This window comes from Lucilia cuprina, chromosome 3 (assembly GCF_022045245.1).
Source record: "Lucilia cuprina isolate Lc7/37 chromosome 3, ASM2204524v1, whole genome shotgun sequence".
Lineage (NCBI taxonomy): Eukaryota > Metazoa > Arthropoda > Insecta > Diptera > Calliphoridae > Lucilia > Lucilia cuprina.
In genome coordinates, this window is record NC_060951.1 from 58,146,799 (window position 1) to 58,157,163 (window position 10,365).

A 10,365-nucleotide genomic window follows, 5' to 3' on the forward strand; every position below is an offset into this window, starting at 1 on the left:
GACTATAGACTAGACTATAGACTAGACTATAGACTAGACTATAGACTAGACTATAGACTAGACTATAGACTAGACTATAGACTAGACTATAGGCTAGACTCTAGACTACACTATAGACTATTTAGGCTAATGTTGAGACGAACAAAATAAAATTTAGTAAAAGGTTTTCTTTCTCTGTACTCTCGTTTTTGTTCGAAGATTTTTTTAGGGTAGAGGGAGAAGTTTATGGCAGACGATTAAAAGATTAAAAATAACGAAAAATTTGAGGAATCCTAGATCGTTTCAAGATATAAAAATTCTTTTTAGGCTTTAGTACAGTTATTTGATTAATTATATCTACGAAAGAAAAATGAAGATGGTGCTTCGTTTCTACACCATTTAGATTTTGTAATAGATCCTTAGCCTAGCCCCATGAAAATGAATAATGAAATTTTCTTAAATGCAAAACTTTTACCTTGGCCTCATAGAATTACTTAAATTTGTGTGACAAATTTTTATACATACTTGGCATTTGCTATGTGCATCATCAACAACAACATCGTCAACATACAAGGACAATAATTGTATAATGAAAATCATACAAAGACTTACAGAGAAAAAGTGAATAAAAAATTAAAACCAAAACAACGTAAAACGCCCAGTCCATCAGCCATATTAAAGAACATTTAAATCATGTGGAAACAAAGGAATTTTTTGCAAATTGCATTTTAAGTGAACCCAACAGTTGTTGGATATATTGGAAACATTCTCAAAATAGGAAGAAAGAAATCTGATGTTACTTCTGTGCCACAAAAGATGATACTTTGTAATATATATACCTAAATCTATAAATTATTTTACCGAATCGGTGTTCAATTAAAACTTATCCGAAAATTTAAAAAATCCTTTATAATTGCAGGGATGTGGACATTAATATATGTATATTTATCTGTTTGTCATACATCAATTTGTTATTGTATTTGATATCGTTTGAATAAGAGTTAACAATAGCGAGGATCGTGGATCGTAATGTACATGTTAGTATTTACGAGACTTGTATAAAAATATTAACATCAACAAGATACAACAACAATAGCAAATCACAACAACAACATTTTTGTTTTTCAAAAGCCACAAGAACATAAATATACTTGTTTATATAAATATGTATATACATATAGCTTTATATTTTTTTATTTGTTTGTAGTTGTACAATTGTCATCATCATCAGGCACAGCAACAGTAACCGACCGACATCAGCAACATACATCCACTTATATAAGCAACAACATCGTCACAAAACATTCATATAATAAAACATACAACCACAACTACTTCAAGTACAATGAGATGTGTTTCTGAATCTGATTCAGTTACAAGTGAAATACATACGCACACTTTTTACATGTATTTAGATACATACATACGAATATATACATTAGGATGGTTCTCTTTATTTTAACGTTTGGGGAAATGACAATGTTCCATCAAGTTTTAAAGACATTAGAACAGGACTTACTGCAATTTTGATTGCTACAAGGAGTCATTAAATCTAAACTTTAAGGCTGATTTCCACATTAGATTTTAGAAAGCAGCTTCAGTAAGGATATATATCGAACGCTAGATATCCTTATTGAAGCTTTGAAATAATCCAGATCGTAAAGTCTAATCAAAAATTTAATTTGTTTTATAATTTGACAGGGTCATCAAGGTTTCTATGAATCTTAGTTTCGCCACATATTGTATGAATATATGTGGTATTTTGTATGAATATATTAACGAATATTTATGAAAGAAGTTAAATTGAATTATCCGGTTTTATGAGGGCTATGTGGACTAAAGAGGTGTATGGTACAAACATTTATGAATTGGGGAACGAATAACATATATCCCAAAAGTACCAATCTAATCAAGGTTTTATTTAGCAATCTTTAATATATCGAATAATCAATCTTAGCAAAGATATTTGATTATTTTCAAGATTATATAAGTAAATCAAAGATGAAACACCTTGGAAGTATGTTTTATACTTGAGCAAAGGATTAGAAAATTCAATATTTTTTAATACCTTAATACCTATTTTAAGTTTGTTTTGTTTAAACAGATTTTAGTACTTTGAACGTTTTTGGCCTGTTACATTAACTGTCGTTAGGATCCGAACGGAATCACCCTAATCTATACATTTAAACCATCATGAAGCCATAAGTGTGGTTGTATTTGTTAGTTGGACCACTAGAGAGTATTTTCAATGTAATTTTTCTTCACATACATACATAAATGCTTATATGCTTATGCACATCAGTGTGGTTGTATGTATGAATAGATATGTGTGTATGTATGTGGTTGATGTTTTTTGTGGCTGTTTCATGTGTAGGTTGTAACTCATAAAAACTCTGCAGTTTGCAGACCCGAACTAATGAATAGGTTTAGCATTTCGATTTTATATGGTCATTTAAAAAATGCAACTGACAACTTCTATATTGTATTAGAAAAATGGTCATATGTAATGAGTTCACACGCGATAACTTAAAAACATTATAGATGCGATATGTTTCTACTTTAACATTTGAAAATAATATTATCTGAAAAGGATACATTTACTCCCTGCAAAACTATTGGAATATTTTTGTTGTTTCTCTTGTGCTGTTGCATTCCCGCATGTATGTATAGGAACATTATGATTTGTTTTTTATGTAATGATTTCATTTCAATGAATTACTGCAGTGAAATGACAGCGAACTAGAGTAAACATTGTAAATCCATTTTTAAAGAATAATATTTTTTATTAAAAAAAAAAAAAAGAATTACTCATAAAAACAACTACTTACACGAATGAAATGTTTATGGTTGTAGATTGTTTGTGACACAAAAAGGCAACAAAATGTAGTTCAAATAAAATAGTTGAAAAAAACAAATTGGAAAATAAAGGAATAATATATTATTTGTTAAAAACATAAATTATAATTTAATATTAAAACTTAACCAATTTCCCCATTTTTAAATCTAATTTAGATTTTGCCTTTTTAACTCGAAAATCTCATTTAAATTTTACATTGATGTCAGCAAACAAAACACCTTCATAAATAGATTTTGACTTTCAAATAAATCACCTGCATTAGCCATGGGCAACAACCATTAATTCTAAGCTAAACATTATTAGCCAAAACAAAAACAGATAGTAGATGAAACAAAAAAAAAAACTTACCCTAAATAGACCTACAAAAAGACCAAAAAAGAACTCCTATTTTTCAAATAAAAATTATATATTCTATGTTAAAAATCTACATATTTTTTAAACGTTTTACCTGCCAATAAAAATAAATTGACAAATGGATGTACAAGCGAAAAAACGCAACAAAAATAACAAACGCCCACCTTTTAAAAATAACGTCGAAGCCATTTGGTATAGCAATTATATTTGGTAGGAGAGTGAGAGCGGCACAGACAGAGGACAAGAGGAAGAACACAATTTGCAGCATATAATTGATGGCTGTCAAAATCCTGAAAACGTGATCGATGTAAACTTAACATTTACACACAGTTACCGAATAACACACACAAACACTCACTTAAACATAAGTTTGTATAAAATTGTATTTGTAGCAAATAGTAGCTAGAGAAATGTTTTTCTCTGTGTGTATATTGAAAAATGAGAAAAACTATTTTTTTTAACTTTCAAATTGAACCAATTTAAAACTCATTGTTACTGAATTAAAGAAAACAAAACAAACGAAGAAGTAGTAGAACAAAAAACTATAAAATTGTTGCAACTTAAATGAGAAAACCCAAAAATTCTTTGCTAAAATATTTGTAGACGAGAATAAAGAAACTTAAATCTAAATAACTGTAGTTTTTTTTCTCAAATTGTTAAAAATTGTTCATTTGAGAGACTGTGTGTATATGTGTGCTTGGAATTTATGCATACAAATGCCTGTCAAAAAGAAATAGTTTTGTGGATGCCTATTAAAAAGAATGTATTAACTCAAAAACACAAAGTTTTGTAAAGTGATAATACAGGATCAAAAAGAAACACCCAGATTTAGGTTTTTGTCAAACTTTCTAGAAGAAGTCAAAATGTATCAACAGACTATACAGTTGACTAGACATAGATTGGACTAAAGTCTAGACTATAGATTGGACTAAAGTCTAGACTATAGACTAGACTATAGATTAGACTATAGACTAGACTATAGACTAGACTATAGACTAGACTATAGACTAGACTATAGACTAGACTATAGACTAGACTATAGACTAGACTATAGACTAGACTATAGACTAGACTATAGACTAGACTATAGAATAGACTAAAGACTAGACTAAAGACTATACTATAGAATAGACTAAAGACTAGACTATAGACTAGACTATACTGTATACTAGACTATAGACTAGACTGTACACTAGTTTATAGACTAGACTATAGAATAGACTAAAGACTAGACTATAGACTAGACTATACACTAGACTGTATACTAGACTATAGACTAGACTGTACACTAGACTATAGACTAGACTATAGACTGGACTATAGGCTAGACTATAGAATGAATTATAGACTAAACTATACTATAGACTAGGCTGTAAGTCTTTCAATGTTATTGTAACTGGTAAAAATAAAATAAAACATTTACAGTTGCATATAGTTGTTTTTGCAAATAAAATAACATTTTGTAATTTATACATTCCTGAAGTTTGACTGCAAGGATAAATGTTAAGTTTAAATTATTTTCTTCATTACTCCTCTAACTAGTTATACCTGCACACCAAATCTCCCTTTTGCAAATATATGCAAGCACGTTCATCTCTCATCTCATCAGGATGAAATATATCTATTAAAAATAATTTTAACATTACTTAAATTCCAGTTGTTGCTTTACTTGAAATATTTAAAAGATGCGTAAGTATTGTATGTGCAAAGAATTTTTTAGAAAATTAATTTTTAAAATACAACTTCCTTCCTTCCTTTCAAGGTGTTGTTGATGCAGCAGAGTTAAGTCAACAGTAACAGAATAACAGAGAGAAAAAGTAAAATGAAAACTTAGAAACTGAAGTTATGTCAATAATACTTAAACAAAATTTTTGAAACAACTACTAACTTAAAACGTGCTCATAATACTTGTTGTTGTTTTTTTATATTTTATATTTCTGAAAAGTAACTTGTATTACTAATAGTTTTGCGAAACTATTAACTTTTTAGAAAATTTACTGCAGGTTTTGTTTGTTCAAAATTTTGTGTGTCTTTCGGAGTAAAGTGAAATTTTGCCAAAAGGAAAAAGTTTTCTCATTTTTTCTTATAAAATTCGTTTACCATGATTGTTTAACATCAATAAAAACAGATAAAATATCTTTGATTAGAGATTATTATATTTGGTTGAAATGATGAACTTAACCAAAAAAAAAAAAAAAAAATAAACAAGTAAACAACATATTCTTACCCTACATGTTATCCTAAGCTATTTAATACTGCTCAATAGTTCCAAGAAATTCTTTGTTTTTCTAAAATACTAATGCCCCTAATCTCCAAATAAGAATAATAAGATTTACGACATTGTTGCAAGAATTTCACCAACCATAATACCAAACTTAGTAATTAAGTTCATGAAGTTTAAGCTACATACAACAGCTTCAAGTATTATGTATAAAAGACTTTATGTCAACGTTCTGAACATAACGGCAACGTAGGTACTAACTATATGGTTTTTTGATACTGACTACTTTAACATGTTTAATTATTGTAAAATACTTTGGTCAGTTGAGTTTATGAAATTTTCGATAAACTCATACACGTGTATTTGCACAAAACTTTCTACATACCGAAAGTAATCAGAAAAGTCTACATATTTTTGTACATAAATGCACCGTTATAGAAGTCTGTTTGCATATGTGCTGTTGTACATGAGTACATGATGTAAATGACTGAAAATTCTTACCATACCAGTTTTGCCCACAAATACACTTCATCATTAAAATGTTGCTGTGTATGAACAGTGGGTTAGAAGGCTATAAATATTATTTAAATATTATTTTATATCAAACTAGCAATGTATCAGGAATAAATATAACCGGACTGAACTACGTGATAAAAGAAAAAAGAACCAAGTCTTCTGATTTTGTCCAAAGTCATGCACTTTTTTACCTGCTTCAACGATATTTCTCTCAGGCTATCATGCAAATCGTTCCAATTTTCTGATTTACTCTCCAAGACAAAGTTTTAGTTCTTTTTATATAGAAAGTTTGTACGTAAAAAATAAAAAAATATCTTAAAGAATAAAAAAAGTGAAAAAATTAACAAATTAAATTTTTTACGTGTTAAAAAAGTATTCCAAGTTCTTTTCTTAATTGGGCGTATACCTAATATTTGTAATATCAATAAATCATTATCAAGTATACGTACAGGTTTCGTTAACAAACAAAGTGCAATTTCACAATGTAAAATATTTCACTTAAAATTCTAAAATGAAAAGTGAAGATAAAGTTCTTTTATATTTTTGTTCTTTATGATAAAAGCTACAATTTAGCCTCAGAGAGTACATCGAAATTCCTAACCATTTGCTAGAAATCATCTTGATAAAATGATCATGATTTTTTGCATTAAATGGGCAAAACGGGGATACACAGGTATTTATTATATTTATACTACAATAAAAATTCATAAGATACTTCATAGATAAGCAATAGTACAGTTATTTGTACATTGACTAGTTCTAAGGAAATATTTTTGCTATATGGACTAGAATATTGACTAATCTATGATCAAGCCTGTTAACTAAAGTTAATATATTTGTTCATAGACACATTAATATGCAAATCCATATACAACACAATAGGCTAGTCTATGTTCTAGTTAATAGACTAGTCGATAGTTTTGTCAAATGACTAGTTAAAGTGGCTGGTTCTTAGATTATTAGTAAATAGAATAGTCCTTAGACTTATTTATAGCCACCTATGTAGAGTAGTGAAATAAATAGTCCACAGTCTAGTCAATAGGCATGTTCATAGACTAGTTTATAGGCTAGTATATGGACTAATTAAGATTTAAATTCAAAGGTTAGTTACTAGGTAAATTTATAATTTAGTTAATGGGAAATATGCCGGTCTATAGATTAGTGAATAAAATAGTTCATAAAATAATCAATTGGTTATTCAAAGGGCTTGACGTGAACACCTCGGTGAGCCTAACGTATGTGAATTTCCGTTCTCACCTTGCTCAAGTACTCCTTTGGGGAATGACAGGTTTCATGAGTCAACCTCAATCTAACGCCGTCAATGCAAAAGGCAATTAATAATTATAGTCGATAAAAGGGTGAAAACACCCTATTGATACTATTAGGAATATGCTCTCCATACAAACATTCTCATCAGCTAAAGATTAACCCCAGCACATTACTGGTCCTGTTCAAGTCGTCCAACCACACTACTGAGACGGCTTCTGTTGTTTCGGCAACAGCACATAGGGGAAGTAATTGGTTGTTAAAACAACCTGTTCTATATTAAATTAACAGAATTATTTCAGTGGGCGAAAGGACCTTTTGTTTAAAAAGTTAAAAATTAAGGTACTATAACTCCACAACGTCACAACCAACTATACCGGCACTCCTTCCGACATCTCCACAAACACAACACAGGATCTCTTACGTCTATCAGATATAAGTATTCGGTATTATAACTCACTACAACACATATCCAATCCTTGCATTATCATCTCAAGTCCAACATTTTAGCCTTGCAATGTGGTTGGTAACAGAAACTTATGCCGAAAATTAATATATCAACGTGTATCAGTTTCTTAACCAAGCACCCCCTTTCCGAAAAATTGGGTTTAAACCACAACCACTACATGAATCTCAAGGGAAATTCAACGAACTGATCTGCCATGACAAAGGCCTGTGGGAAACTGGCCACCAGTAGTATTAGATTTTGAGTTGCTTTAGGTTTAATCCCATGTCAAATTGTTTAAGGGATATACATAGAATACATTTGACATTTGACATAGTCCTGGTAAGCTGATAGCACCGGGATTGCAATACGTAAGGATAAGGGTTTCCTTCAAGGAAACATGCCCGGGATTAGGCTAGACAGTATAATAGTCTATTAACTTGTCATACTATTCTATACAATAACTAGACTATGTACTTTTCATGATGAATAGAAATACATACAGTAGGCTTTTAAAAATTCCTTATTTATTATCAGTTTTTGTTCCTACTGTCCCATTATATAAACCATTTGGCTTATATGTGTGTATGTATATAAAATTAAATATACGTACATATGTATGTGCATACCTGCCGTATGTGTATGGGTTTAAAATTTTTCGAATATTTTTTGGAACAGGGCGTTGTAAACTTTATTGCGGAAGTAGTTGTTGTTAATCATATTAAAAGTAAACGTATGCAAATGTAATTTTTAAAAGTGTCAGTGTTTATACAGGAAATACATGTATGTATGTCGGCAACTGTATGCACGACTGCCCTGCAGTTTTGAAAAAAGCAATTTCCAGTCATTGAATGTGCCCATAAGCAAAGAAATGTTATTGGTTAAATTCGATCATATTGACGTATTGAAAAATATGGAAAAAGTACTTAAAACTTGTACGAAGCAATTTGACAATTGGAAAATTTCTTGAAGCACTAGAGGCAATAAAAACGCAAATGTTGAAAAACATTTAAATGATTTTAAATTGATCTTTTCAATAATGTTGAACAGTTTTAGCTAAATTTTAGTCTTGCTGGCATTAGAAATTAGTAGTTAATGAATTCATCAATTCTAGGTTTTATGAAAAATAGACTGTTTTTGCCAACCAAGTTTATGAGTGAGTTCATGAAAATGTTTTCAATCCCAATATCATCAGTAATTGCATCGTCTGCCAGATAGTGTTTTTAAATGTTAAAACACTTGCACTGTGGAATGTTAATATTTACAATAACAATATTTTAATTTCTTAAAAATCGTTGTATGTGTTCCTTTCGTTGCACTTTATTTTTCTTCTTTTTACAGTTTGTTTATTTTAGCGCATGTTCTTACATAATACCGATTCAATTTAATGGTAATTTTCTTTTAGCGAATGTTTACATGTTGCAAAGATAAAAATTGCGAAAAAAAAACAAGAGACAAAGTGTAAATGGTTCGTGAACTACTTATTCACTATTTTTTCGCATTTTCTTCTTTAATGGGAACACAGGCATCTGGTTAAATTAACACCAAGTCTTTGCACAGTAATAATATTTTAAAATTAAGATTGATTTAAAAAAATATGGGGCAATTACAGTTTAAGAAACTTCTCAAGACTAAATCATTTCGTATCTAATTGAAATGAAAATAGGGCAGGAGTTTTTCTGAAATGGTCCATTATAAAAGTTTTTAACTTTCATATTCTACTACTTTATTATTTGGTTTTTATTTTTAGTTTTTTTTTTGCACGTCGACATTAAAGTTTCAGTTACATGCAAACATTGTGTGTTGGTAATCAGAACTTAACTAAAGGTAACTACATCCACTACATCGTTGTAGTTCTACAAACATTTTTAGACTAAAAGGCAATAGACTAAATGTGTGGTAAATTTACTAGCAAATTCGTTCATGAGTCTACATATATTTACAGGTATGTATGTATATATAAAATACATTTAAAATTGATGACGCAATGCGGAATCAGTTTTATTTTTTGTTTTCTTTTAATACTTCATTGCAACCAATAAATTAGATTACATTTCAGCAGAAGAGCCTTTGAAGAAAGTCTACTGGAAATAAACACATTATTTTTCATTTTTAATTTATTATATAATGAAAGAAATATTTTTATAAATTTACACTAGAATGGACAGTAAGATATTTCATTTGATTTTGTCTTGTTAAACGAATTTATAAAAATATTTAATATATGTATTTAACAGAGAAAAATTGAACTGGTAATTTGAAAAAGTCTCAATTCTGAGAATTATCTTACTCTAAGATTTAGAGGTTACAGGCTTCAAATTCATTTTTTAGATTTCCTTTAACTAGAAGTTGAACTGAACTTGAAATGAACAAGAACTGAATTAGAACTGAGCTAGAACTGAACTAGAACTGAACTAGAACTGAACTAGAACTGAACTACAACTGAACTAGAACTGAACTAGAACTGAACTAGAACTGAACTAGAACTGAACTAGAACTGAACTAGAACTGAACTAGAACTGAACTAGAACTGAACTAGAACTGAACTACCACTGAACTACAACTGAACTACAACTGAACTACAACTGAACTACAACTGAACTACAAGTGAACTACAAGTGAACTAGAACTGAACTAGAACTGAACTAGAACTGAACTAGAACTGAACTAGAACTGAACTAGAACTGAACTAGAACTGAACTAGAACTGGAACTAGAACTGAACTAG